Raw genomic sequence first — 27,377 nt, 5'->3', positions numbered from 1 at the left:
GGTGTCCGTCATATCACATACATACATACGTACATACATGCATACATACATGCATACATACATGCATACATACATGCATGCATACATACATACATACATACATACATACATACATACATACATACATACATACAGTACTTACATACTAGTGACCAGTAGTGACATATTTTATCATCAATATTTATGGGGAAAAAAATGCTTTAAAAATGTAATTTTCAAGAAGGTGTCATTCCGACAAACTGTATTTGCATATCATGCATGCATATTCTTACATACATACATACATACATACATACATACATACATACATACATACATACATACATACATACATACATACATACATACATGTGGATGGGTATATCAATTTCTGCCTGTATGTTAGCATCTATGCATGCCATGAATTATTGTTTGCATATATGTATTTTCTGCAGATATGTAAATAATTTCTGTATGCTTGTAATGTGCATTTACGTATTTATTTATCTTACTGCATCCATTTGAATCTGTTAATCACAGGTTTCTAAAACATTTAATGATGTTTAAAAGTATTTAAAAAAATGCTTAATGGTTTTGATTTGGCTCTGTTTCCCTACTGGTTCTGCAAGTTCAACCAATCCCTGTTTTGCAGTGACATATCACCGCCGAACTCTGTTTGCACATGTCTGTGGTGTTTAATGTTTTTAGGAAATCTTTGTAGATGGAAAAGAGGATTATTGGAAGGAGTTTTAAAGAGGAATGTAGGCAATAAATCAGACAGGAGGTCAAGACTCAAGCTGTGTCCTGTCAAATGTGAAACTGGTTTCTCAACCAAATGCTCAAGGTTTTAAAGTATATTTTAATGTTTCATGTCAACCTGCACATCTGACTTTGACTGAACCTTTCACTCCTTGCAGTGCGGGTTCTTGGCACCGAATCTGCATCCCTTGGCAGGAAACAGCAGTGGTGTGTGAGTGTGTGCTCACATGAGTGTGTGTAATTGCAGTGTGTGCAGTGAGTGGATTTGTTCAGGTGGTTTGGTTTCAGTTGCCTTTTTATCTCAAAGAAATGAAAAAGGCTTACAGGGCAGCTTGTTTAGCCAGGACACATTTAAAACATTTAAAAAACAGATCAACATAATAAATGTGTTTTAACTTCCTCTTATGTTTCTCATTTTGGTGCGACTTTATGTGCTATACCATGATCCCTTGTACAATATAAGAAACACGATACATCTGTGATGTATTGTGTTTACTATTTTGGCAAATGCAACAAGTATAATTTTTTTAGAATTTTAATGATTGAACTACATCTGCATCATGTGTGTTTTGCCAAGCAGGTGCTAAAAACAGTGACATGTAACTGTTTGCCATGTTGAGATTCATCAAGTCTCGATATAAGTTTTTTGTTGTTGTTGTTTTTGTTAAGATAGCTTGGAAAACCAGTCTCTGTTTGCCTTACAAAGGCAAGTGCTTCAAAAGAGATTCCTTACTGATTATACTTTAGAGCAGGTGATCTGTTATCAGCAATAGATTACATTCCAAAAAGTAATCTTCCCAGCCTTGTTCACACTATAAATACTTTTATGAGCCTCAGGCATTATACAGTCTGTAAAGTCTTTCATCTATAAGGCTTTCAGCTGTGTGCTAGCTTTGCCAATAAGACATGCTGTTTAAGACTTGGCAGCTGGTCTCAAGCCTCCAAAGTAAATGGTTCACAGCTGACTTTTATGTGCAGTGGTTTTCAACTTTTCAAAATGACTTTTGTTGCAGCCAAAAACAATTTTGTGAGAAACAGTAAGTTAGATCTGAGTCAACGTGTCAAGTCGTCTCTCCTTCTCTCTGCAAAACTGAACAATGCTTTAATCTCTTTCTGGAGATACAAATGTTTGTTTTTGAGCCTGTGCCTTTATTACTGGTGATGACCAGACTTGCAGCTGTACCTGACCTTGTTCAGGGACAACACACACCTTCCATTTTAACAAGCCAGACCTGTTGTGTTTGTTCTGTGTAAAACTGACAATATAAATCAGGAAGGGGGGAAGTTCTAATAAAGATAATAGAGCTCACTGTGTGTATAGGTTTGTGTCTGAGCGTGCAGGGGCGTGGGTTTAAAATGTGGAAGGTAGGGTTGTACATTAATTATTTACAGCTGAACTACTGAGAAAAAAAACCCTCCCCTACCTCCTTCACTCCTTTCTCTTCCACTCTACCCTATAATCCACATTTAAGTTATAAACACAGTTAGAGTTTCCATCTCTCTCTCATCCTGGGTGGCCAAACTGGGCTTGTGCGTGTCTGCGTATAAGTAGTCTTTTCTGCCAGATTTTGTTTGTATGTTGATGTATCTGTGGGTTACGGTGTTCTTTGGACTCAAATATGACGTCTCACTGAACAGATACTGAAGTTAGTTGCACTTTCTTAGCAGACATGTGCACCACCCTTCACCAACTAATTCTCATCAATTGAAAAGAAGGAACCAGAAATTGTGTATTTTATGGACCCTAGACTTATGAAAACAAACATTGTGGCATAACATTACTCCTTATGATTATCATTGTTTTCAATTTTACATTTAAGCATTTATGTAAGGATAAACCCTGATATAAGAAGATATAAAATTTAATGTAGACTTATGTTGGTGGATCCATCCATCGTCTATATATTTTATCCATACAGGGTCACATGGGGGACTGGTGCCTATTTTCAGCAGTGACTGGTGGTTAAAATCCCAGTTTCCCAGGTTGTCATTATTGTCTCTGTAGAACATTTTATCTTGGTACCAGAATCTTGCTTGCCAATGTCATTTTTTGTCACGGCCATTTCATATTATTTTTACTTTGGTATATGACCAGATCCATACCAACAAAAAGTGGCCATGATTTTGTGGAAAACTGTTGGACATGGTAACATCTATGGTAACATTGAAACATATATGCAGGTTATAAACTAGGTTTTCAATATCAGTGAGTTTTTTTCTTATTTAACTTTCTAACCTAGATGCAATATAGGATTTTACTGAAATCAGGTTTTCCGCCACGGTATTATGAGTCTGGCAGGCCACAAGGCTTTACTCGCCCCATCGCCCGGCTAAGTGTTGTATATTCTAAATATATGTTTTTTTTTATGCACCAGTCACAGTGATACCAAAGATGATATATAGTAGGTTTGTCAAAATAATCAATGACTCAATGTCTCAATGTTTGAGAGCAACATAAATAGGTCAGTAGAGCTACTGTTTGGGTAGCTAACATACGCTAACGCTAGCTGTTATTAGCTTGATGGACATGGACAGTCCAATGACCAGGTACTATTGGCATGAGCTTCCCCTTCAAGCGGCGAATAGGAAATGTCATAAAGCATTTTTGACTAGTTGCAGAGCAGTTGGATTGGTTTGACACATGTTTTTTTTCACATACTGTTTACAAAGCTATGGAGGTCTCAAGAGATAGATGCTTTCATATTTGGTTGAAGAACTACTCAATGAAACAGTGCAGAGGGGAAGCTTTGTGGTATGTTGAGGTTACCAGGTCTTCTGAGTTCATGTAAAAACGGTGCAGGGAGTGTGTGTTTGCCTGTGTGTGTGTGTGTGTGTGCACACTTTATGAGTACTAAGCAGCCCTACTCCTCTTCTCCTAATTTTCTCTGTATCTTTGTCATCTTACTTCAAGTTTTCTTGGTACAGATTGGTCACGGGTGTGTTCTTAGAAACAATATTCCTGGAGCCTTTATAAAACATTAAAGGCCAAAAGAAAAAAGAAAAAAAATACTTTGGCAGGAGATTTTATTTAGCTGAGAATATAGTAAAAAAACATATTCTGGAGTAACAGAGCAAGACTATGTGAGAACTTGCTGACACAACTAGAGCACATAGAGGCTCTCTGTGATCTTTGGGTGGCCTGAAACATTGCAAGAAGCGAGAGGGTAGCTTGAGTTTGTTTTGAGGAAAGTCAGACCATCTAATCCTCCCAGGTTTTACATCAATACGTGAATGTTATTGATGTGCTCTATTTTAAGGTGAAAGCTTTAAAAGCCCCTCACTCTCTGTGTATGTTTTACTTGCTTCTCTCTCTCTCTCTCTCTCTCTTCTTACAGCGTTCCCCTCTGCACAAGTACGTAAAAAATATGCCAGCTGGGACTAACTTTCCCTCATGTTAATGATTTAGAAGGGGTGTAGCCAGACTAAATTATCGGCTTCTGAAAGGCTACATTGAGAATTCAACCCTGTCAGGAAAAGATACTGGGGGATGCAAAAGATCGGGTAACTTGTGCTACCAGGCTCTTACACCTGTATTTATTCAAACATATACAAAACTTCATGAGTTACTGTTTCTGTGTAGTCGGCATTCAGCACTATTGACTGAGTGCCTGGGTTTGTCCTGCTTTATAAATGTCGTTTGTGTCTGAAAAGGGCTCACACTTATTTTGGGTAGGTTAACAATCACAACTCTTCTAACTTTAGTCTTTTCAGCTTTCTGTCCATTCAGCTGTTAATGATATATAAATGGTTGCTAGAAGATGAGCTATCAGCTACAAATTTTATTGGAATAGATGTTAGGGGTGTATACTTAATGACACATTCAGTTCACAAGAGATGATAAACAATATTTGGTTCATAAGATGAGATGAGACGTTAGCAATGAGAGCCCTTTGTTTTGGAATTTGTAATCAGTATATTTCAGTCCAAGTTTGATTAGTTCATAAATTGTAATGTTTGTGCTTTTGAGTGGTGGACCATGATTCCTAAATATTTTCAAATCTTTTTTGTGTTTTCACAAAAAAGTTTCATAAATCTCAACTACTGTTATATAATCTGTTTTTGCAGCGTTATGTATTTCACACTTGATCAGTCAAAGCATTCTTTAGATTTTGAAATGCAAATTATTGAATGTAGTCTGTTGTCATTAAAACCTGGGAAATCCCTTTCAGGATTACACCAAAAGTAGGCTGCAAACAAAAATGTCAACTCTAATGTAATTAGCAGCTAAGGGTTAGTGGTATCCTTACGAGTTTATATCATGTCTGTCCCTGTCTGTTTGCCAAAGCGAGCCCAACAGCTTTCATTTTCACAAGTGGAGCATTACTGGTTTCGCCATAGTGCTCTGCTTGATTTATGTATGCAAAAAGCTTAATTAGATTTTATTCTGGGATTATTACATGTTGAATGGACACAAAACGGGAAGGTTAAAGAGAAGAAGGAAGAGAAAAAGATGAGACAAAATGCTAAAAAGGGAGGAAAAGGAAAGAAAAAGATAACATCTTCAGGAACAGCAAAACAAACTGTTTTTCAGGTACAAACAACCAATGCCTTGATACCATTACTGAAAAATATGCAATATTACTTAATATGAGATGTATAAAGTAACAGCTAAGGGTAATCATAGCGTTTTTCTGTATAGAAGTAAATCTCTAAGCACCTCAATCCAAACAAACGTGTTTGCAAGAGTGCACTTGTGTATGTAAGGTTTATCCATAAGAAAAATGCTCAATAGTGGTTGTGTGCAGCTAAAGACCTGCCCCCAAAAGCACCGATGCAGACACCTTGGAAACCAGAACCCCAGATGCCCGAACTCCAGAACAAAGGTGCCCAAGAGGGACCAACACAGGGATAGCTGCCTCTCCCATCCCAGGAAAGAGCAAAGAAGAAAAGCAAACCCACCAACAGCCACAGTGCCAAAGCCGCTGGGAGCTGCGGTGACCAGCTACGTCGGCAGTCAGCTACGCCAGAGCAGATCCAACCATAGGCCCAGAGACCTAAGGCCCACGGGCAACCCTTCCCCTGGTGGGGCCCTGACAGAGCCACGGGGCCCGCGAAGCAGCCGCCAGGAGTGAGCCAGCACACACTCAACTACCCAGTTCCAAACACTGAGGACCACCAACACTCTAGCGGGTCAAGGCGCCAGCCAACAGAGGGGAGCAGAATGTGGGTAAAACCCATGACTCACGGAATTTACAAGCGACTTTAGAAAAAAACAAGCGGACTTGCAATAGTGCCAAAAACCATTGTACACGATAACCAAATCTATTAACTATTAGTAGTAGCTAATACATGGCCGACGTAGTTATTACGCGCGTTTAGGTGAGATCGCTTGTAAATCATTTAATGCACCACTAGATGTTGTCCCAGTGTTAAAATGTTACACACTGGGCCTTTAAGTATGTCTCTCAAAACACCATCTAGCCACTTTTTTGGGCTAAGGTATCAAATGTATATTTTAGGCACGACAAACTGTATTTCTTTGAAAATCCTATTTAATTAAGAAAGGAAGAAGTTCTTAAGTCAGACTACTAAAAACGTCATCAGACTGGTGGACATCACAGCAAGCCACCACTACTTTTACAATCATTTGTGTTGCAGCATAATGGGTACCCACTAGAAAAAAAAAAAACTTGCGTATGAGATAAGATACAAATACTGCAAGAATATCATGACTGGCTAACTTTTAGGTACTATGGCCAATAAAGTCAGCATCTGCTTTGGAGCCTTGTTTGATTGCTTACCTAGCGCCCTATTCCCCTGTTTGTATGGAATTTGAAAGGCAGTTAAGTGTCTTTAGTTCAAAGTCAAAAACATTTAGACTGGTCAAACATTAAGCTGAAAACTGTTCTGTCCTGAACAGTTATATATTCAAAACACAGTTTGAGATATTTGAAAGAGTTCTTCTATGTGCAAAAACACATACAGGGCAATGCTGTTCACACCAAACGCGAATAAGGTGAATTTTTCCACGTTGATTGCCTGCCTTTAGTTGCTTGACAATTCGCCTCTCTCTCTTTTGCAAACAGTCCACGCTAACAATGCAGCCAATTTTCCCCAAGCTCGCATCACTGCATCATCAAATAGGAGGAGCGTCTATCCTCTTGCCGGTTCCTTCTGTCTGTTCAACTCACAGCATGTCATTGTGCAGTATCTAATTTAGAAAGTGGAACAACAGATTCGACAGAGAGGCACCAGGTTCGCCGAGTACCACCACTTGCTGCTGCATCTGGATGACGGTCGCTTCCAGCAGTACTTCCGTCTGTCCAGGGGGACGGCTCAACCCTTGGGACACAAATTACAAGTGTCTTCTCTCAGTAAATCCATCATTGCTCAATAGAAATATAGCTTAATTGTATAGTCTAAATATGTAACATATAAAAAACATTTTTGTGCCTAAATAAATAGACAAAGGTCCCGGTTAACATGACACAAACTGACAGGAAGGTTCAGATTGTTGAACTCGAGCAAAATTTTGCTTCGCTCTATTTCACTTAGCTCTGTTTGCAGTTTTATTTTGTTGTATTCGCCCAATTCATGCCGTTCGCATAGCGGACCCTTAATTCACTTCTCAACACGACTTCACATAAGGCTAACATGTAAATCAATTGCTCCATTCGCCTTGTTCGAATTCGATATGAACGTACCGTAGAATTTGAACCAGCAAAAAAAAAAAAAAAAAAAGCAATGTATGGACTAATTAAGCCTGGAGTGAATTGTTATACTTTGAATTACAGAGTCTTTATTAGACAGTTTGCAGTCCTTGGACAATTTTCTCTATTTCTGAAAACACAAAAAATTGATTCTTAGTTTTCACAAAGATATTGTTAAGATTAAAGCTCATCTCATTCTCTTGAATCTAACCTTGCCTTGTGAGCTGGATACATCAAACCCCTTGTTAATGGCAATGATCTGCTTAAATATTTTCTTTTAAGGCTTCTCTCCATGGCATGTTTTTCTTCCAGGGCGGACTCAGATGTGTGCAAATTAACCATGCAAACTCTTAAATCACTTAAGTGATGTATTAGATGGTTCAACTTCTAAGGCGTTCCGAGCCTGGACTTCTTTGGCCGGTCCACCCAAATGAAAATCATTAGATGAAAAAAAATCCCCCAGATGAAAGGGCAGAAAGTGAGCCAGTGTAATATGACAGCTAAATTGACAGTGTTGGGCAGGTTTAGATGGCTGCTCAGAAAGTCTAATGAAAGGTTTCTTTGAGGGGCCGTGTCAGCAGGTGAATGGAGGTGAAATATGTAGGCCTCCCCCTCCTCTCTACTTCTCCCCACCTGTCCTGTGTTCTCTCTCTCTCTCTCTCTCTCTCTCTCTCTCTCTCTCTCTCTCTCTCTCTCTCTCTCTCTCTCTCTCTCTCTCTCTCGCTTCCTCTGTTTCTGGCCTGAAAAGAGAGCTTGTTTCTACTTTGATAACCAGAGGTATTATAAGCTCCTCTGGTGGTCTGAAACCTCTGCATATGTGAGTCAGGGCCCACCAAAACCCTCAAGTCTGTACCACTCTAATCTTAATCTTAATCTTTATTTTGATTTATAAATCAATCCCTGTCCATCCATCAATCTATCCATGCACCTATCTGCAACAGTTGTTTCTAAACAGCTAAGAGCTATCTTTAGCAGTTCCTTGTGATTTATAGCAACGTTAAATGGCTTTTGCAATATTTGCATTCTTGTTTTATGTTTTCCACCTGCTCAAAGAGATAATGTGCTAGATTTGGCAAACACATATTTTTTTTGTGTGTATGGATAAGCAGTTTTCACATTTGCCCAGAACACTTCATGATTTATAAATCCTTGGTTAATTTTATATAGCCATTATTTCATTTGTGTATTTAATAAATGCTGCCATTCACTGTTCAAACTGCAGCTACAGACGGAAATGAAATCTGACACCGCCCTTCATCAAGCCCCTGGGCTAGTGAGAGACAATATGTTGTTCTAATATGCTAATTTCAAATTACAAATTCAGTGAAAATGAGTGTGTGAGATGATCACACCATTAAAACTTAGCATTAGCAGTGTAGTATGCTAATAAGGCCAGATGGGACCGTTCCGTTTGTGTAAAATTAACTCCCTCTATTTCTTTGTCATTAGACCTGCAGAGGAAATCTTTGACAGGCTTTTGAAAACATTTCATTGGAAATTAAAATATGATGAAAAAACATTGATTTTGAAGTGTTTTGCTTTTGTAAGAAATTTCTGCAGAGAAGTCAAGAAATGTTTTTTAAATTCAGAAAGATGTGTGTGTACTCTCTTTATGTGACTTGTGCAAGCTACAGTCTTTAAGGTAAATTGACACACTTTGGAGTAATTATTTTATATCCACCATTGCAAATATCTCTGTCTGCATGGTGTTTTTTTTCCCCCGTTTGTAATGTTCTTTATGTTCAAGAATGCAGATTGGGAAAAAAGCGGGAGAGGAATCAGGCCCCCCCAGGTCGGTCTGAAGACATGGTTCCCAAAAAGTTGAAAGGCTTATCTCCAAATCAGGCTAATTCTCTACTTCAAGCAGAAGGGTTCAAATATCTCATGTTCACGAGAGATGGCTGTATGGAGATCGGGAAGAATAGATGAATTGGGGCTTCATCTGTTGTAATGGGGGTGCTGCTCAGCTACAACATTATAGAGAAATAGCTAAGCCAGAAAATTAAGCTCTTCATTTACTGTTCGGTCTATGTTCCACATATCATCTATACTATGAGTGTCGACCACAAGATAAAGCTTATAGGTGTTTGAGATGAGTTTTCTCTTTAGGCCGGATGGACAGAGCCCTAGAAAGATCCCAATAAGCTACGTCACCCTGGATGAAGAGAGGTGGTTTGGGTCTCTGATCAAGATGCCTTCTGGACCACCTCCCATTGGACATTTTCAGTGAATGTCCAACTGTGAGGAGAGCCCCAGAACTTGCTGGAGGTAGTATACATTCCTTCTGGCCAGGGAACATCTTAGAGCCCACACTTTTTTTTACCACCCTTTTCATTGACTTCTATTACTATCGGTTATATATAAAATCAAGAAATAAATAGTTTTATCTATTACTAACTGCTGAATGACATTATAATATTGAAGTAGGTACATCAATTTCTATGTAGAAAACACTGAAACTACCCTAACAGAAAACAAACTACTTTTCTCTGAACCCAAATTAATCTTTAGCCAAAGTCAGTATTGGTTTTCCATCACTGTCCCCAGGCATGTTCCAACTCTCTGGCTCTGTAATGCAGTGCATATTCTCAGATCCTTAACCCAGCAGCAAGCTTTGTTTTTGGGCCTCAGTCCAGGCCTGCTCTTGGGAGGTCTTGCAGGTTCTCCAAGCCCATCTTGTCTTGTTTTGTAGCGTGAGAGGATTTTTGTTTTTTTTCTTTGTCTGTCGGTATTTTCAGTCAAATTGTCTCAAACCAAGAGACAATTAGAGGTTGTCAGAGAGTAGGTCAGAGTGCAGAACAGCAAAATATTATTTTTTCAGAAACTTGTATCTCCTGCAAATGAGTACATTTGGAACAAAAATGTTAAAAGAAAAATAGCTGAATGTGTTGACAAAGTAGATTTCTTACCTTTGAAAAAGTACACAACAAATCCTGCGTATTTAAATCAACATATATATCGAACAAAACAAAGTTTTCCAAGAAATTAAGGTGTTCTTTACAATCTAAGTCTTTCCCCAGGTCCTTGTTCCAAAGTAACAGAGCACATTTGTTTTTTGCACATTTGTTTTCGCAGATTGCATCAGTTTAGCATAGAGTTACAATAAAGAATGAAAAAGATAATTCTGATTTTTTTGAATAGTTTTTCCCCGCAGCGTTTATGAGCCGTGAATGTCTTCCTGCAGCAGATGACTCTTTTAGTGACCATGGTTTAGTTAAACAGAGATAAGTCAGGATTATTCATTCGAGCAAATGTCTTGCCAGAGTAGGGCCAATTTTCAAACTGTCACCGTGGTTCATGCAAATACTTATGCGAGATGTTGACACCACAATCATATTTACATTAGATGGTTATTTACATAGCGTTGGTTTGCGGTTCATGACCAAACACATTTCATGTGAAATGCAAGTTGGAATACAGGTTGTGTTAAACATAAAAGTAAGCATCAGGTACCCCATATGGTCTTCAGTACCAATAACCAAAGGCTTTCTTCTAAACTAAGAAAACTAATGCAAATGTTATAGTTGTGTACAGGTATAGAAATAGTGGCTAATCATTTTTCACAGTTTGAGTTGTTTTAACAAAGTAGGGATTTACTTTAGAACTAATCTTCTCCAAAATTAAGCAAATTTAGGTAATACCAGCTTATAATCACACAACAAATACCACTGAAAAATTAGGCCATCTCTTAAAGCTGCAGCAGTAAACCTTTGTTATATATTTTTTAACATATTTGTTAAAACTGTTACTATGTCCTGACAGTAAAACATGAGACAGGTAATCTGTTAAAAAGATATATCAAGCTAATTTGGCTCCTCCAAGTGGTTCTACTGCTCCCAGTCAGAAGCAACCAATTAGAGCCAGGAGGAATGTCTTAGTGTCAATCACGCTCATGTACGTGATGCTCACACCAGACCCGGCTGCAGAAACAAAACACTTTTTCAAAAAACATTTTATATGCTTCAGGCTGAACAGTGACTCTTTGACCATTCCTACAGTGCTTAGAAAACATGCATCTCAATAAAATCCCAAAATTATAAAAAGAAAAAAAAAAAAGAATGGCAATAGTGGAGTCAGTGTTGCCAGATTGGGCTGGTTTACACCCAACTGGGCTTCTTTTGATCACATTGGGTGGGAAAAAATATTTTATGGGTGAGTTGTAAAAAATTGGGAAGCTTTTTCTAACATTTGGTGGGTACTTAGAAAAAAATTAATAACAAAATATATCAAAATAGTTGTCATTCTGTGACAGAAAACTATAAACTTCCACATTTAAAAAAAATGTAATCTCCTTGAACTCATTTTGTTAGTTAATGTATTTTTGAAATGTGTAGAATCTGCATTTCATGGATCATCAATGAATAATAGTCTCTGGTTTATCAAGTGTCATTATGAAACGATATTGGTCAATGTTATAAATGTCCCAAAGGAGGTTGAGTTCTACTGATCAACTTAAAAATGTTTCATGGCTGTGTGTAAAATAGAAATATGAGAGAAAGGAATTTTATATTAGGTTCTCACAACTCATGTTGGGAGGCTATATAATAAAATAATAATAAAATAATAATAATAAATAATAATAAAAAAAAATCTCCAGTTGCTATAATGACGTGATTGTTAAAGTAATCTTATGTATGTGTGTGTGTAATTTAGTTGCCTGATTGCACATCTTGTAAAATCCTGTATTTGCAACGTTTTTTCCTTCAATGCAGTTGTTTGCTAATGCCGTATTTTTATACACTTTTAACAGGTTTTACATTGTGTTTAGGCTAGAAACTATCAGTCAGATCAGTAACACTGAGGGTAGTACTGCTGTGTCCAAAAGTCAATTATAAGCATATGCGCTGATAAACATAACCGCTGATGTCAGGCTGAACACTGACTGAAGTAAACATTCATACTAGGAGAGGTATCTTAAGCAGCTAAGGGCCACAAGGATCAGAACAAAGCAATGTTCCCTTCTGCCGGTAAGTAACCGAAGTTTCTTTCATTTGGCTGAGTTACTGCTCAGTTCTGCTCCTTGTGCTCCCCAGTTGCCTTAGCTAACCCTTCTAGCATGAATGTTTACTCCAGTTTTGACTTTAGTCTTTATGTCCCAACAAAAATGGATGTCGCTGCTTCCTGCTCGCCCTTGTTTGCTCTATTGTCACATCTTGCATTTTGTCTGGAAATAAGTCAGAATATTAAGGCCACACTAGCGGCGGTGAGCGCAGTCATCTCTGTAAACTACAAATCTATGACTCAGTGACACGCCCCCCTCTAGCTGTGATTGCCTATCCTGTTGCCTTCAGTCGTCGATTTGATTGGTTGAACTGTATGATTGACAAACCGAGATAGGTATAATAGAAAGTTGGCCACGCTGAGGTAAAAAAAACAAAACCCTGCTTCCAATCCATGGCGGGCACGGTTGGCTGTGCAGGCGGGCACAGCCCCCCAGTGCCCACCCATGCCGCCTGCCACCGGGGCTGTGTCACACCACTTCCCCTGCACAGCGCCTACTGTTGTTCAAGCTAAAGATTGCCAGTGGGCTGCAGCTGGGCGGAGAAACAATTTTGGCAGAGCAACAACCTGCTTTACAAGGAAACTGCCAATTTGTGGACTGGCACTTCCTCATAAAAACAAAGATAGGTAAACATTGGAGCAGCCCTCTGCTGTGGGGGAGGAGCTGCAGAGGGAGGGTTGCAGCACAGTGGGGAGCAGGGGGGAGGGGCCTGTATGGTGTGTTTATTCAAATTTTCAGGTACAAGGTTTTCTGAGAACTAACTATTGCAGCTTTAAGGAATAGCCAAACAAATATATCCTTTTGATTATCTTTATCCATCTTGCATTGTAGCTTGCTAGATAAGGGAAAATAATTGTCCTGGTGTACCTAAACATAAGGTGTGTGGTTAAATGTAATTACTGCTGAGTTTACATTATATTTTTTAAACCTCTCAGTGCCCTGGTGTGAAAGACTGTTTAGTTTTTCAGATTATGTCCTTTTAAATAAGCCCGCATATTATCCTGTCAATCAAAAAAATGTGTTGCAAAGATTTTAAAGGGGACCTATTATGCTTCCTTTTAAGCATTTAGGATAGATCTATGGGCTATCCAAAACTTATTCGTTTCACTTTTTGCACAAAATCATTCTCAGATAATGAGACCCCCCCCCCCCCACCCACAGTTTTACCTATTTTGATCTTCTTTCATAATGAGCTGTTTTTAGGGCTGTTTTACTTTTATGCAAATAAGATAGCTGGTCAGGCCTCCCAACTAAATGTTTACACTTCCACGTGAAAATGACTGCAAATAGATGCACAGTTGTATAAGAGTGCATCTTTGACCCTGAGTCATACCCAGAAGCTGAAGAAGTGAAGCCTCCTGCACAACCAGCAAAGTTGCAACAGTTTCTGAATTTTAATTGAGTAGCTTATTTCTGCAGGGCTACCTTAGAAGGTTTCCAGAGCCATGCTGAAAGCCACATTTCTGCAATGTTAAAACTATCCCATTATATGTTCTCAAATGCCAAGAAACATCTGTCTTAGTGTTGTGTTTTTTAAAAAGTGTTGGTTTGTGTAAGATACTTCTTGGAAGCATTTTGGGTGTTTTAGAATAGAAGAATCTGCAAAAAAAAACAACAAGATGCTAATTGTGGGATTATGTGATTTTCAATGCTAATTAGCATCACACTAACTGTTACCTGGCTGTGTAGATTGTCCTGTTTTTATATCTTTTCAACTACCTAGAATCATGTATCTGAGTGTTGTGTTGTTTTTTTTTTAAAAAGTATTGGCTTTTGTGAGATACTTATAGAAAGCATTTCATTTATTTTAGGTCAGAAGAATCGAAACAAAAGGCACTGATAGTGGTGTCTCTACCGAAAATAGGATTTTCGGTGCAAATTAGCATCATGCTATTAGCTGACTGTGTCTTTTCAGCGCCGGTAGTTAAGTGAAAGGGAATTATATGGAAATGTTTTGGCATGTATTAATGGCAATGTTAAGTTGTGTATGTGATTTAGTCCAATAATAATTATAGATTCAATGTAAGATAGGCCTGCAAAAAAAATAAATAAATAAATAAATAAAAATGATTAGGTCATCTGGATGGGTTCTTCTTTGTCGAAACATTTCACCACTTTTCTGAGAGGACTCTATAATGTAAGATGTATAACAGTCATGTGATACATTTTTATATGTTACAGTTTTACTTCACTTGGGTTGCTAGGTGAGGGGTTGGTCTTGGATGGGGTTGCTAGTTGAGGAGCACTGCTTACCGATTGTGACGTAATCATTAAAACCTTTATGAAACGGCTAATTTTCCAGACACTAACAAAACAATAACTTATTGCCAAAAAACTGTTGGATGATTTTTTTAATCACTTGGACTGTTTCTAGAAGCAGTAGATACCCAAGTGGAAGTACAAATATGTGCAAAAAAGTTAATTTTTCGTAATAGGTCACCTTTAATATACAATATGTGAGTAAAATGTAATTCCTCAGGGCACTGAACAAAACTCTCTGTAAATATCAACTTGCAAGTAAAACACATATGGGCACCAGATGTCTCTCTTAGGTCCCAGTTTTAATTTCTAAGGCAAATGCATCATTTTTTGCACACTGACGTAAAATAATATTTGCTTATTTGTCTTTTCTGGGTTCACATATTTATTCTGAATATTAATGTTCCAAAAGTAACAATTCAGTAACAGACCTTTAATGTAACATCACTTTATTAAAGTCAACTGAGTTACTTAACACATGTTCACAACTGTCCTTATACGGTTTAAAACAAACACACTGCACTTGCTGACCTTTTATCTGCAGCACAGCCACCCCATCCAAACAACTGGTTAATATGTTGTCAGCATGGAGTCAGAAGCTGAGCCAAGCCCAATGATGTAATTTCCTTCATAAACAAGTCCAGTTTCCTCTTCAAGACTCATATCTGGTACATTTGTTATGTGAGTGCACCCGTGGGAATTTGCTGAACTTGTTTCATTTACTTTCCATCCTCCCCCATACTGTTGAACTAGCTATTGCCTTATTTCCCACCGCTTCTAGAGACAAGATTCACATTTTTTAGCATGTGCTGAGATAGGTAAACAGGAAGATGACATACAGGTAAACCACACAATCAGGTCTGACTAGACAAATTCCCCCAACGTGATTACACTGTTTAAAAGCAAAGTTCCAGCATCTAACTTGTTGATTCGAGCAACCATTGTCCCCCATGGTGGGATTATGGAGTTGCTTATGGTAAAAAAAAAGTGGAACTCAACAAGAATTAACAAGGACAGAAATACTTTTTTTAAAAGCCTCTGTAAGGTTTTAACTGTGCTGCTGCATTTACCCGGAGTAATCAAATTTTTTAAGAGGTTTAAAGCTACTGGTTGCTGGCAGAGGGAAACCAGTCCCCTCCTCTCAGTGATTCTCATGGAAGGTTGATATGGGTTAGGAGTTTGGAACTGCTACACCCAAGTGTTTTAACAGTTTTCCACCACATGTGTTATCAGCTGGGCCATGAATGTGGGAAAGCCCCACGGGCAGCATGATGTCAGTGTTAAGCTGGATATATTTTAAAACACAGAGGGTGTAACTGAGAGGGCGTAGGAAATGGGAGAAATTGCTGAAAACAACAGAAACTAGTGGAGGAAAACAAAAATAAGGATACTCCCTTCATTTTGTTACTGTGTCTCAGCTTTGGCTTTGTTTTACCACAATTAGGGAAAGTTCCAAAGTATATTGCAGTCTCAGCAATTCATTAAAATCATAATAAGGCAGAAGGCCGTTTACAAAGAACTATTAGCAGATGTGGCCATTCTAAGTTCCAACAACCATGCAAAATAAAAGCTGTTGTAGGCTGATATAATTTTAGTGCAAAAGCATGAAGGAATAGGCCGACATACAAAGGCATTCCAGTGTTTTGAGGCTTAGAAATTGAGATTATGACACATCATCTCCAACAATTTTCCCACCTTCAGTGTCATACTTATCATGGACAGTTCTATGAAAAACAAGCATCTGTTGAAGGGGGTGTATTATAAATAAAAAGCTGCAGTAACCTGACCTCATAATTGTGCACACCCTTAAACCTATACTTTGTTGTAGCAATATTTTGATTTAATTTTAGCCTTTAGTCTTATTCAGTTCCAAATGCCTTCAATTAAAGAGAATGTGATACAATGTAAATAATGTTCAGGTGTCCGAGTGTGATTTCTTTGGCAATCACACCCTTTGGCTAAAGGAATAGATAGCAAAAGACGGTGACAAAAAGTGGATTCTTTTTCACAGAAGGTGCCAAGACACCAACATCAACACGGAAGATGCTGCAGCCATTTTCTACAAGCACTGGTTATGTTCAAATTGCGACCCCTCCATCCATCCATTTTCCAACATGCTTATCCCTATTGGGGTCGCGAGGGGTGCTGGTGCCTATCTCCAGAGTCCAGGAGAAGATCACAGAGAAATTCTGTTGCCTCACCTGAAAAGGTCTGAGGAAAAGAAATATCATTACAATTTGGACAATTTGGGGGACTTTTACAAGGCAGAGTGGATAAATATTACCAGCTTAGGATATGAGATGCTGACAGACTCCAACCAAAGCTCCAACTAAATGTTGAAACTAAATCAAAAGGAGTACTAGTTTAAGGCTGAGCACGTTCATGCAATAAGTTTGTTTCACTGTTATGGGCAGCAGACCTGGGTGCTGACTTGTAATTTGTCAAAGAAAGGAAGAAATAAACAAACAAAAACTTTGGAACTGGAAAATAGAATGGAATCCCTGGAAATGGGTGAGCATACAGAAAACATGAAAACAATGGAAACTATGCTTGTGGCAGTTTTTTTTTTCTAAACAAAAAGAAGACTGATTGTATGTGATGATTAAGTCGGAGAGAATTTGGGTATGTTTGGAGTTAGTGCCTTTAACATGGATGCAGAAAATGAGAGCAATGTTTTTATCACTGATACACAATGCAACTATCAAGGAAATGCCTGTTAAGCAATTTAGCTTATCATAGATGATGAGCCTCAAAGCCTTTCAGCGTGGATTGCATCCTTGGCATCAACCTAATCTTTAGCTTCTTCCAGAGGTACTCTTTTGGATTTTTGTCTGGACACTGGCTGGGTCTCTTCAAAACATTAAAAGTGCTTCCAGTGAGAAGAAACATTTTTTGTAAAATTGAAAGGTAAACTTTAATCTATCACATGCATGAAGGATTTCAGGCCTAACTGTGTGGATGCTTGGTTACCATTGCCTAAGGAGACCGCAGTCAAATGTTCTGGGCTTACTTATAACCACTAACCCTGAGAGCAGAAGTGTTCTGTCTAATATGTGGTTAGCTTGGTAAACTCAGAATTTTCTCTTAAACCTAAAAGTTTCATCAGTAATTTTAGCATCCCAGTGTAGTGGGCTAACAAAAATACAGTATGTACATGATAATGAAGCTACAGGAGATTTTTAGGTCAAGGTATAGGGCTCAAGGGTGGACATTGTAAAAATTGTTCCTCTCTGATTTCCAAGCTTTAAATATGGACTTGGACATTTGATAACAGATCTTACCTCTCAAGATTATATCTGAGGCCTTCACTATGGTTCTTGGACAATACAGCTAACCAGGCAATCCACTGTGTTAAAACGTGTCCCAAAGGGTTGTTGATGGACCATCTCTATGCAATATATAGTAAGACTGATTACTATGTTCCTTCGGCTTTTTTTTTAAGCTGCATGTTCCCTTTTTCTGATCCTGTATATTACTTTTACCTTCTACAAAAAAGGGCTATTAAAGATAGTTAAATATTGAGGAACATCTAACATACAAAATGTCATAATTGGTAATGTATGTTCTGATAATAGAACATTACTTTGTAAGGCTATCTTACAAAGTGTAATCCGGCTGCTGTTATCGCACATTCGGCTGGTGAAATAAGTTTTATAATCATCCCATTAGTCCTTTAAGCAGTGCACCATGTTGTGTTTATTTTTGAGACTTATAATTTGAGCAAGAAAATAACAAATCCTTTGGTTGCACAGTTGTGTTGACAAAGTCGTCCAATGAAGACTAATTGTAGCGTAACACACAAAAGCAATAAAGACAGTTCTGGCACTTCTAAATCCGTTTTGTCGTAGGCTTTTGGGTACTTTGTAGAAAAAAATCACGACAGACAGACACAGACGATTTGTTAACAGTGTGAAATGACCTTTTTTTGGCTAACCATTAACTGCTAATGACTTTGAAGTTAAATGATACATAAACCAAACTCATTTAGCACTTTTCTTGTCACACTGACCACTCAAAACTCTGCACTAGAGTCACGTTCACAAATGTCCGCAGGTTCATACACTGATACAATAATCGGTTGGCAACTTAAGGTAAAGTGCCCTGCCCAGGGGCACATTGACATGTGACAAGGAAGCTGAAATCAAAATGAAAGCTCTACAATTGCAGGGGGAGTACTTGTCTCATTGAGCCACAGCCATCCTAAAAGTTGGGATCTGCTTCAGCCAGCCAGACTCATGTTCTCTTTCACTTTGCTATACCAAACTGAGTCTGGAGCTAATCCCATAGAACCCTCTTTTCTGATACCAATCAATCACAGGTGTGGGCGGGCTTTATATGTTGAATGACGTGCAGCGCCTGAGAAGAAAAAAATAAAAATATGGCTGCCTCTATGGAGCTTTTATTTGTTAGTGCGCTTTCTTCTGTTTTAAAAGCCCTGGGAATCATTCACTATTGTCTCCGCTCAACTGCGAGTCACCATGTCAAATCATATTGTGAAATGTTGAGAGTGGAAGTCTGGTTGTGTGTTTTTTTACGTCACATATGCAGTTTCTCTCATTGGTTTACTTTGAGCCTGTTAACCCCGCCCCAGAAAAAGCCCTCTAGCGTGGCAGTTCCAGTCTAACTTCAGCCACTTCGAACAGAGGCAAAAGTTAGTCTGGCTGGCCAGACTACTGCTTCACAACTCTCTGGAACTGTAGCAACCCTTTGTAACAAATCTGAATACTTTCAAAGATTGGAAATACTTTGACAAGTCAAGCCCGAACAATAAAACACTGACTCTAGATTCTAACACAGTGTGCGATTTGGGAAACCATTATTCGTTATCAACATTTCAACATCAGCCATCTCTATCAAGCAAGTTAAAAAACTTTGGTTTCATTTTCTGTAAGTCTATTCAAATCTACCAGGAGACAAATAACAAGCTGCTTATGTTAGAACACCGGAAAATCAAGAGGTTTATGCAACAACAATTTATCATTTAGTCCACATCATAATCAATGCCTTGACTGGAACCATCATGACTGCCACTGACATCATCATCATCATCTCACTAAGCTCATTAGAACAGCAGGAAATGTCAAAGATTTCAAGACGTGCTAGAGATGACATCATCCTTTCTCTTTCGAAGCTGACAGATGTGAGGAGCAAGAAAGTGTCAATGGGGTGATGTGGTAGCATCCTTCGAAATGTTTTTTTTTTTTTTTTACAACTTTGCAATGTTAAAAACCCGTAGACATCATTCACACACTGCAGAACAATAACTGTCATGCCGAAACTGCCGACATAAAATTGACATGTGTCTAGACGGGAGAAAACATATGACAGCGATGGAAATCGTTGGCTTGTCAATGGGAGTCATCAGCTGTTTGGCGGTCTGGAAATGAACAGGGGTTTTTATTTTAGTAGAGTGTCAGAGAAGGGGAGACATGGCCTACGAACTGTGACGTTAAGGGCTCAAATATTCTTCATGTAATGTTGTCACATATCTCTTTGTGATGTTCTAAGAACAAGACCACTTATAATGTTCCTGGGGAGAGCCTTTTTTTTCTATCCCTAAGGCGAAATGACATTTCTCAAACGGTGGCAGCTTAGTGAGTAGTGCTACTAAATCTGACTTTAGCTAACATTTAGTCCAAAATAAATGGTGACAAATAGTGAGTCCAAAACAACTTGAAATGATCAAAGAACATAGAAAATACCATTCAGAAATTCTAAAGGCTTAGAATTTGATAGGTGTTTTGCAGCTGTGCTATCCTAAACCCATGCAAGCAAGAGTCAAAATGAATAATTTCTCCTGGGTTAATACTATCACATATAGCTGGTATGGAACTGTTGAATTGGCATGCTGAAAATGACAGTGTGGTGGGAAGTCGTGACCACTGTATTAGAAAAATGTGTGTTTGTTAGATGTCAGAGTTCTCCTATAGACATTAGGTATGTGTGTGTATCTGTCTTTATTTTAGAGATTGTGCCTTTATGGAGAGCATCCTTCAAAATCCAATGACATATTAATGCACACAGAGCATAGTGGCATAGTGGTGTGGATTTTACAGATAACTGAGCAAGATGGCATCTTCTTGCTCAAAGGTATGCATCTGTTCACACAGGTTATATTCTCCTCATTTGACTACTGCAAGTTTCTGTCCCATCCTGTGAGCTATGTCTGTTCAACTTCACACAGCGTGCTTTTGCGGTGTCTGATTCTTTTCAGGAATTTGGGAGGTCTCATATAATTGTTAGATTCTTTTTTTACGCTGTCAAGCAACCCAAAGTGTTATACATTGTGAAACTGAGAACGTATTGCTTTGAGGCGATGGTCAAAGGTTTCTGCACACATTCATTAGACTATTTTGTGGTCATCTACATGGCAGTATTTGAATAATCAGTGTAGAGTTTCAACTGAATTTCAAGAGATGTCTAAAATTATTTGATTTCTACTTTCTATTGAAAAAAAGGTGGTGTGACCCTAAAAAAGTGATTGATTTCTCTGTCTCTCTGTCAACTGATTTCTCACTAGAATGTCAGTACAATTTCTGTGTTCTTGTTCAGTTGCAGGCAAGTGAAATTCTTATTCCCATAGGATTACTTAAAAACTAGCCCTTTCTTATTATGCTACTGGTTTCTCCTTTATAACAGAAATTCAAATGTCATACAGTTTGCGTGACTAGAAAATCCTAAGCACTAAACATTTTATGGACCTGTTAGAGCTGCATCTCTTGCCTCAAGAGCAATTTCAAAGAATGGCAGTTTGATTATAGGATTTAGAACCTTATTTCACAATGAAAGTTGTGGAGACTACCATCTCCAATTGGCCACTATAGCAGCTGGCGACTATGTAGACTGAATGCAAACCAGAAGAGCGACATTGCTGACCAATTGACCTCTATCAGTAAAGCAACCACTAGTGCTGTTTAATTTCCTACATGTTAAACAAGCTAGTAAGTCTAAGACTGAAAATCAAACCCAATGAATCAAATGGGTCACGTTCTATAACACCAAATTTCCCAGTTGGTTTTTCAAACAGCTTTGCTATTTTGCTTTTCAATTGCAATTTAATTTAGATATAAAATGTACCCCTGCATCAAACTGACTCCAATGTTATGTACATGTGGTTTGAATATGGAAATGGACCTTCAAATCTGTTTCAGTTAAATTAGTGTTTTAAAAGCATCTATGGGTCATAACTATGATTGCCATGTGGGAGAAACAAAATTACTTTTCTTTCATTAATGGTATCAGTAGATATTGGAAAGCCCATAAAGGCTCTTCCTATATGGATTTTACCAGCCTGAAACACTAACACAGCATGAATCTTTCAGAGTCAAAGGAGGGAACCAGAGACACAAGAGTAGTCTTTGGATGCCAAATACCACCATTATGAATCACATGCTGAGACCGAGTCAGTCCTTGAAAGGGTGATTGGATCTCAGCATGAGTAATGAAAATTTGATGTCTCACGTGTTAAAATTTGATGTTCATGTTAAAATTTAGGGTTTCTTAAAAGCAGATTTGTTTCCCCTGCTGCCTACCAACAATCCGGGAGACTTGTATTGACCATATATTGACCACATTGGAGAACCTGCAAGACACTCCAGGATGGCTCTGGAAACCTCAAGTATTCCAATTAGTGGACAATGTGTCCATCTCGGATACGGCTGTCTCACTGAGAAAAAAAACAACAACTAATATTGGTATACATGCTAAACTGGAGATCCAAGAATGTCTGAAGAAGATAGCAGATGTAAATTAAACTAGTTAAGGAAGGCAATTTATTTTTCTGTCTCTCGGTAGCATCTTTTCAATGCTTGAAAGAATCTGATGCGGTTTTCAATCCCCGGCAACATATTTATACAGACAGACACATTGGTAAACTTGTCTTGTGCCCTGTGGAATGTCAACCCTTCCTTGTTTACTCAGTTGCCATAAAAACACAATCAGTCACCAGTCAACAATGAATGACTCCAAACAAACTGGATTATTGCTCTAATTAAGCTGCAATAAGCGCTTATTAAATGGCCACAGGCCTCGTTAGGCGGTTCATTAAGCCATTTTATCTTTTTACTCCTTCATTAAGTCTCCTTTCTTCTCTGCTTTCTTCTCAGGGAGTGTGGGAGTAGTGAGGTCTGGGAGATCACGACCCTAATTCTCTCCAAGACAGACGGTTTAATTAACACTGGAGGAATCCTCACTGACTCCAGACCTCTACAATAAGAATGTACTGGGGAATTGGCACTGCACAGGTAAGGCATTAATCTAATGTTAATTTTTAGTAGCAATATGCACTAATTACCTCATAGGTTAAAGCAACTGTGTTTTCCACTTCCAGGATGTAATTAGTTATGAAAGTGAAGTCAGAAAAACATCAACACATTTTTTTATATACATACTGTTTAGCAGCATTTTTTGAGATGATGGCTGATAATAAATGTTGATACCATTTAATGAGAACATGTTTGAATGAATGTGACAACTAAAAACAAAATGAGTTCAGGAATATTTCAAGCTGACAAGCACTGAGTTACACCAAAAGAAACTGTTCAGAACATCTAACTGAAACAGTTTTTAAGTGGTACCTGCAATGTGTGGGCTGCCTGCACTTTGATACTGGGAATGGTGACCTATTGGTTATGTGAACCTGTTTCTCGCAGTTAAAAGGAACAGAATTGAACATTTTCTAGAGCTAATGAGACTATACAGATGTATAAAGGTAGAGTTAATTAACTTTTTTCACTTATTGTGGGTGAGTGAGGAACATCACTGAAAATAAATAATAGTGAAAGTAATATTTCCTTGCAGTTATGCGCAAGAAAAAAACATCAGGATGCAAAGAACCTAATCATGTTTTTTGACATCTGCATGTTTTTAGAGTCTGCTGTGCATGGGGGATTTCCCACTTTGGTTTGAAGATTCAGATGCGACTTATCATAAATGAGCTTCGAGTTTCACAGGCTTGTAATCAACACCTGACAGAATGTTTGCCGTTGGCAAATCAACAGTATAGAGTGCTGCACCCCTGGGAATTTTGCAAGACAGCTGTCCTAGCATCCCTTTGAGAGTACTGTGTGTCATCAATAAGAGAAATAGGTTGATTCCTTACGTTTGACAAGTATACAACAGGTTTGACAGCCCACAGAATGTAAAATAGATTTTTTTGCGTTAACCTCTTAAAACCCAATAATTTTATTCTAAACACAGGCTTTTTTATGTGTAAAAACGATCAGTTCTTGAAAAATATGTTTTTCTTTCTCCTGGCAGAACTGTAAATGAGGTTTACAAATGATTAAACAAATGCTGGAAGAGAAACATGTTTTTTCCCGGGTCTGCAGAGTTGAAGAATCAAATAGAATATATACATATATATATATATATATATATATATATATATATATATATATAGATAGATAGATAGATAGATAGATAGATAGATAGATAGATAGATATTATGGTTGAAAAAGTTGGAATTCAAGAGTTCAGAAATTAAAATGTAAAGCCCAATAAAGAAAATATTATATCTGCTAGCCTATGGATAGACATAGTTGATGCTAACTTGTGTGAGGTGAGGTTTGAGGTGTTTGATTCCTTTGCATTGTGAAGGGATAATTTATTTTGCAGTGAAGTGCATTATTCTATTTTATGGAGAATTAAAACATTTGCATGTTTTCTAAAGTTAATTTATTTGGTTCTGTAAGCGCAATAAAATAATAATAAATACATATCAACACGAAACCAGTCTTTTTGGAGGTTTGTAGTACAAGTCCCTGGAATTGAGGTATTCTGATTTACTGCAAGGCTGCACAGTGGAGCAGTGGGTAGCGCTGTTGCCTTGCAGCAAGAAGGTCCTGGGTTCAAGTACACCCCTGGGTCTTTCTGCATGGAGTTTGCATGTTCTCCCTGTGCATGCGTGGGTTCTCTCCGGGTACTCCGGCTTCCTCCCACAGACCAAAAACATGACTGTTAGGTTAATTGGCTTCTCCAAATCGTCCTTAGGTGTGAATGTGTGTGTGAATGGTTGTTTGTCCTGTTTGTCTCTCTGTGTTGCCCTGCGACAGACTGGCGACCTGTCCAGGGTGTACCCCGCCTCTCGCCCAGTGAACGCTGGAGATAGGCACCAGCACCCCCCGCGACCCCATGAGGGAGAAGCGGTTTGGAAAATGGATGGATGGATGGATGATTTACTGCATGTGTGATTAAAAATACTAATATCAAGGCAGAAACCTCTCTATCACTTGTTGAGGTTTGAAGATAGACAAAAAACAAACCTGATTCCAGATGTTGAGTTGTTTCACTTCTTTTAAATGGTTTGGCCATTCAATATTGTTTGCACATCAAATAGATTTCCTGCTGAATTTTGATAATTTCCTTCTGTACATTGGGTTTGCAATAAACTTAAAGATAAAAACATTTCAAAGCTTGTGTTTCTGAAATGACTTCCACATTCTTTGGCATGATGGCTATGTTGTAACCTGTTTATACACAAACAAAATCTGGCATAGGGAAATAGAGTGTTTTTGAATAAACAATTTCTTTTAATATATGTAATATATGGACGAGTCAAACCTGGACAGAACATTTCAACACAAAGTACAGATAGTTTGAAACATACTGCGTGATTTGTGAAACTTTTTTAATGAATTTGTTTGTGCAAAACAAAGAGACCCATTTGTGCAAAAAACAAAAACAAAACGCTAAATAAAACATGATTTTTAGGCCTTATTTACACTACAATAATCCATTCAAAATTATATTTATATTTCTTTTAACACATTTACATGACATAATTCTAATTACAATCTCCGTTTACACTGTAAGAGTAGATAATTGAAAATGGTGTAATTCCCCCACCTCGCCGTTAGTTGGTGCTCTGTTCCTGGAAACTCAACATGCTCTTTCTTTACCACAACAGACCAGAGCCGTGCCCTCATTACTGCAAATGCAGCCAGAATCCATCTTTCCATCTCTTTTTCCACCCCACCATCACTTGTGAACAAGACGTCAAGATACTTAAACTCCTCCGCCAGAGGAAGAGACTGACCCCCAACCCAGAGGGCGTAATCCACATTTTCTGGTCGAGGACCATGGCCTCAGACTTAGAGGAGCTGACAGTCATCCCGGCCACTTCACACTCAGCAGTGAACCGCTCCAGTAGACGCTGGAGGTCATAGTTCGAAGAAGCCAGTAGAACCACTTGAGGTCCATGAACACCACAAACCACAATCTTGTCTCGTGTGCGCACACGTTGAAAACATGTTGTACCCAGTTTTGGTTGATTCATGCTGCAGTGTGTGTGACTTGTCATAGGCATTTAGAATTGCTTAAATTTCCCAGCTCATGTTTCTAAAGTCACTTGTATGTCCTTTGAATTTATGACTATATTCTAGCTGGTTTGTGTAATATAGAGGAACCTGGACTTGGGTTTGAGTTTGTTTTTGTATGCACATGATCAGGTTTTTGTTTATGGTGGCAGTCTGGATTTTGCTGGGGTGAAAGATGTTCATAGCAGCAACAACCACAGGCCCAATGTCCAACTTAGATCACTTATGAGCGTTTTTCTATGTGTGTAGGCTTGCATCGGTTATACAAGCTGTTCATCACCCATCTTTGTTTTACTTTGGGTTAGGTTTGCATATTTAAAGGATAAAGATACGCTTTGATAGACACAGGCATACCTGTTTTGGAGCTCTATAACTGTGATGGTCTGTCTCTGTCCACCTTGTTACATGCCTTTTCATGCTGAAGCAGAATAAATACCTCCGCTGACAAATACGTACAGAACACACCTACTCAACATCATGAATACATTTATATACACCACAAGCTGTTGATGCTGTCTTAGGATCCAGATAAACACGCGCCCACACACAGTCAGACAAACAAGGAAGTGCTGGTTTGGACGTTATGCAAAATCATAACTCGAAGAAAAACAGATGAGATGCATGCACACACACTTAGATGTCAAGTGATTAGTTACACAATTAGAACCATAAGTTCCATTGAAAAGCAGAAGTTTCATCTGTTCATACGTTTAAGAGGGGAGAAATGGAAATTGTGAAACTACTGCCGAAACCATGTTTAGATGTTTTACATCTTGCTGCCTTTTATAGGAAAAAAAAAAGGCAAAACACATCAAGCATGATACAGTAAGCAAGGTCTAAAATGAGCAGCATCAAAACATTTATACATTCCAAGCCATTTTATATTAACTAACATTAAATGGTGCACAGTTTTCATCTTATTCAGTCAAATCAAACTTAAGATTTGTGGGGGACCATAGGAATAGTGTTGAAGCCATGTCTGTGAAGCAAGCTAACCATTAGTTGAGTTTCTGAAATGACTATAATTGTGGCTGCAGTCTACTCAATGAACACAATCAAAGGCAAGCAATTACAAGACCTAGGTCACCAGCCCCTAGGGGTCTGAACCTTAGACTAGGAGACGTGCACACACACTTACATATAATGCTGGCATTCACCCACACATTTCCTGTGTGTTTCATGTAAGACAACCGCTCTTCCTTCTCCTCAGTTTTGGAGAGGAAGTGCAGGCCTAATGACTTTTCCTATGCGTCACAAACATTGCACGTGGGAGGCAAACAGCCGTACTGCACATGTGTGCATGTGAGACCCTTGGCATTTATGCATAGGTTTGTAAAAGAAAAAGAGCTTGACTTGTTTAGCAAACTTTTGTGATCCAATTTCTTAGAGGCTTCGAGAGCGTTTACGAGTCTG

At 38.4% G+C, this 27,377-nt stretch overlaps 1 long non-coding RNA gene across 3 annotated transcripts in view; it reads left to right on the top strand.

Annotated features, from left to right (window-relative positions):
- Positions 1-27,377, top strand: part of LOC118560077 — a 168,186-nt gene that overhangs the window by 55,975 nt on the left and 84,834 nt on the right. For all 3 annotated transcript variants that reach the window (XR_004929055.1, XR_004929053.1, XR_004929054.1), the window contains one exon: positions 22,755-22,892. This is a non-coding gene — a long non-coding RNA (uncharacterized LOC118560077). The remainder of the gene's footprint in view (positions 1-22,754; positions 22,893-27,377) is intronic.

This window comes from Fundulus heteroclitus, chromosome 3 (genome assembly GCF_011125445.2).
Source record: "Fundulus heteroclitus isolate FHET01 chromosome 3, MU-UCD_Fhet_4.1, whole genome shotgun sequence".
NCBI lineage: Eukaryota > Metazoa > Chordata > Actinopteri > Cyprinodontiformes > Fundulidae > Fundulus > Fundulus heteroclitus.
The sequence above is the reverse complement of the archived record's forward strand: the minus strand, read 5'-3'. Positions and strand labels throughout refer to the sequence as shown.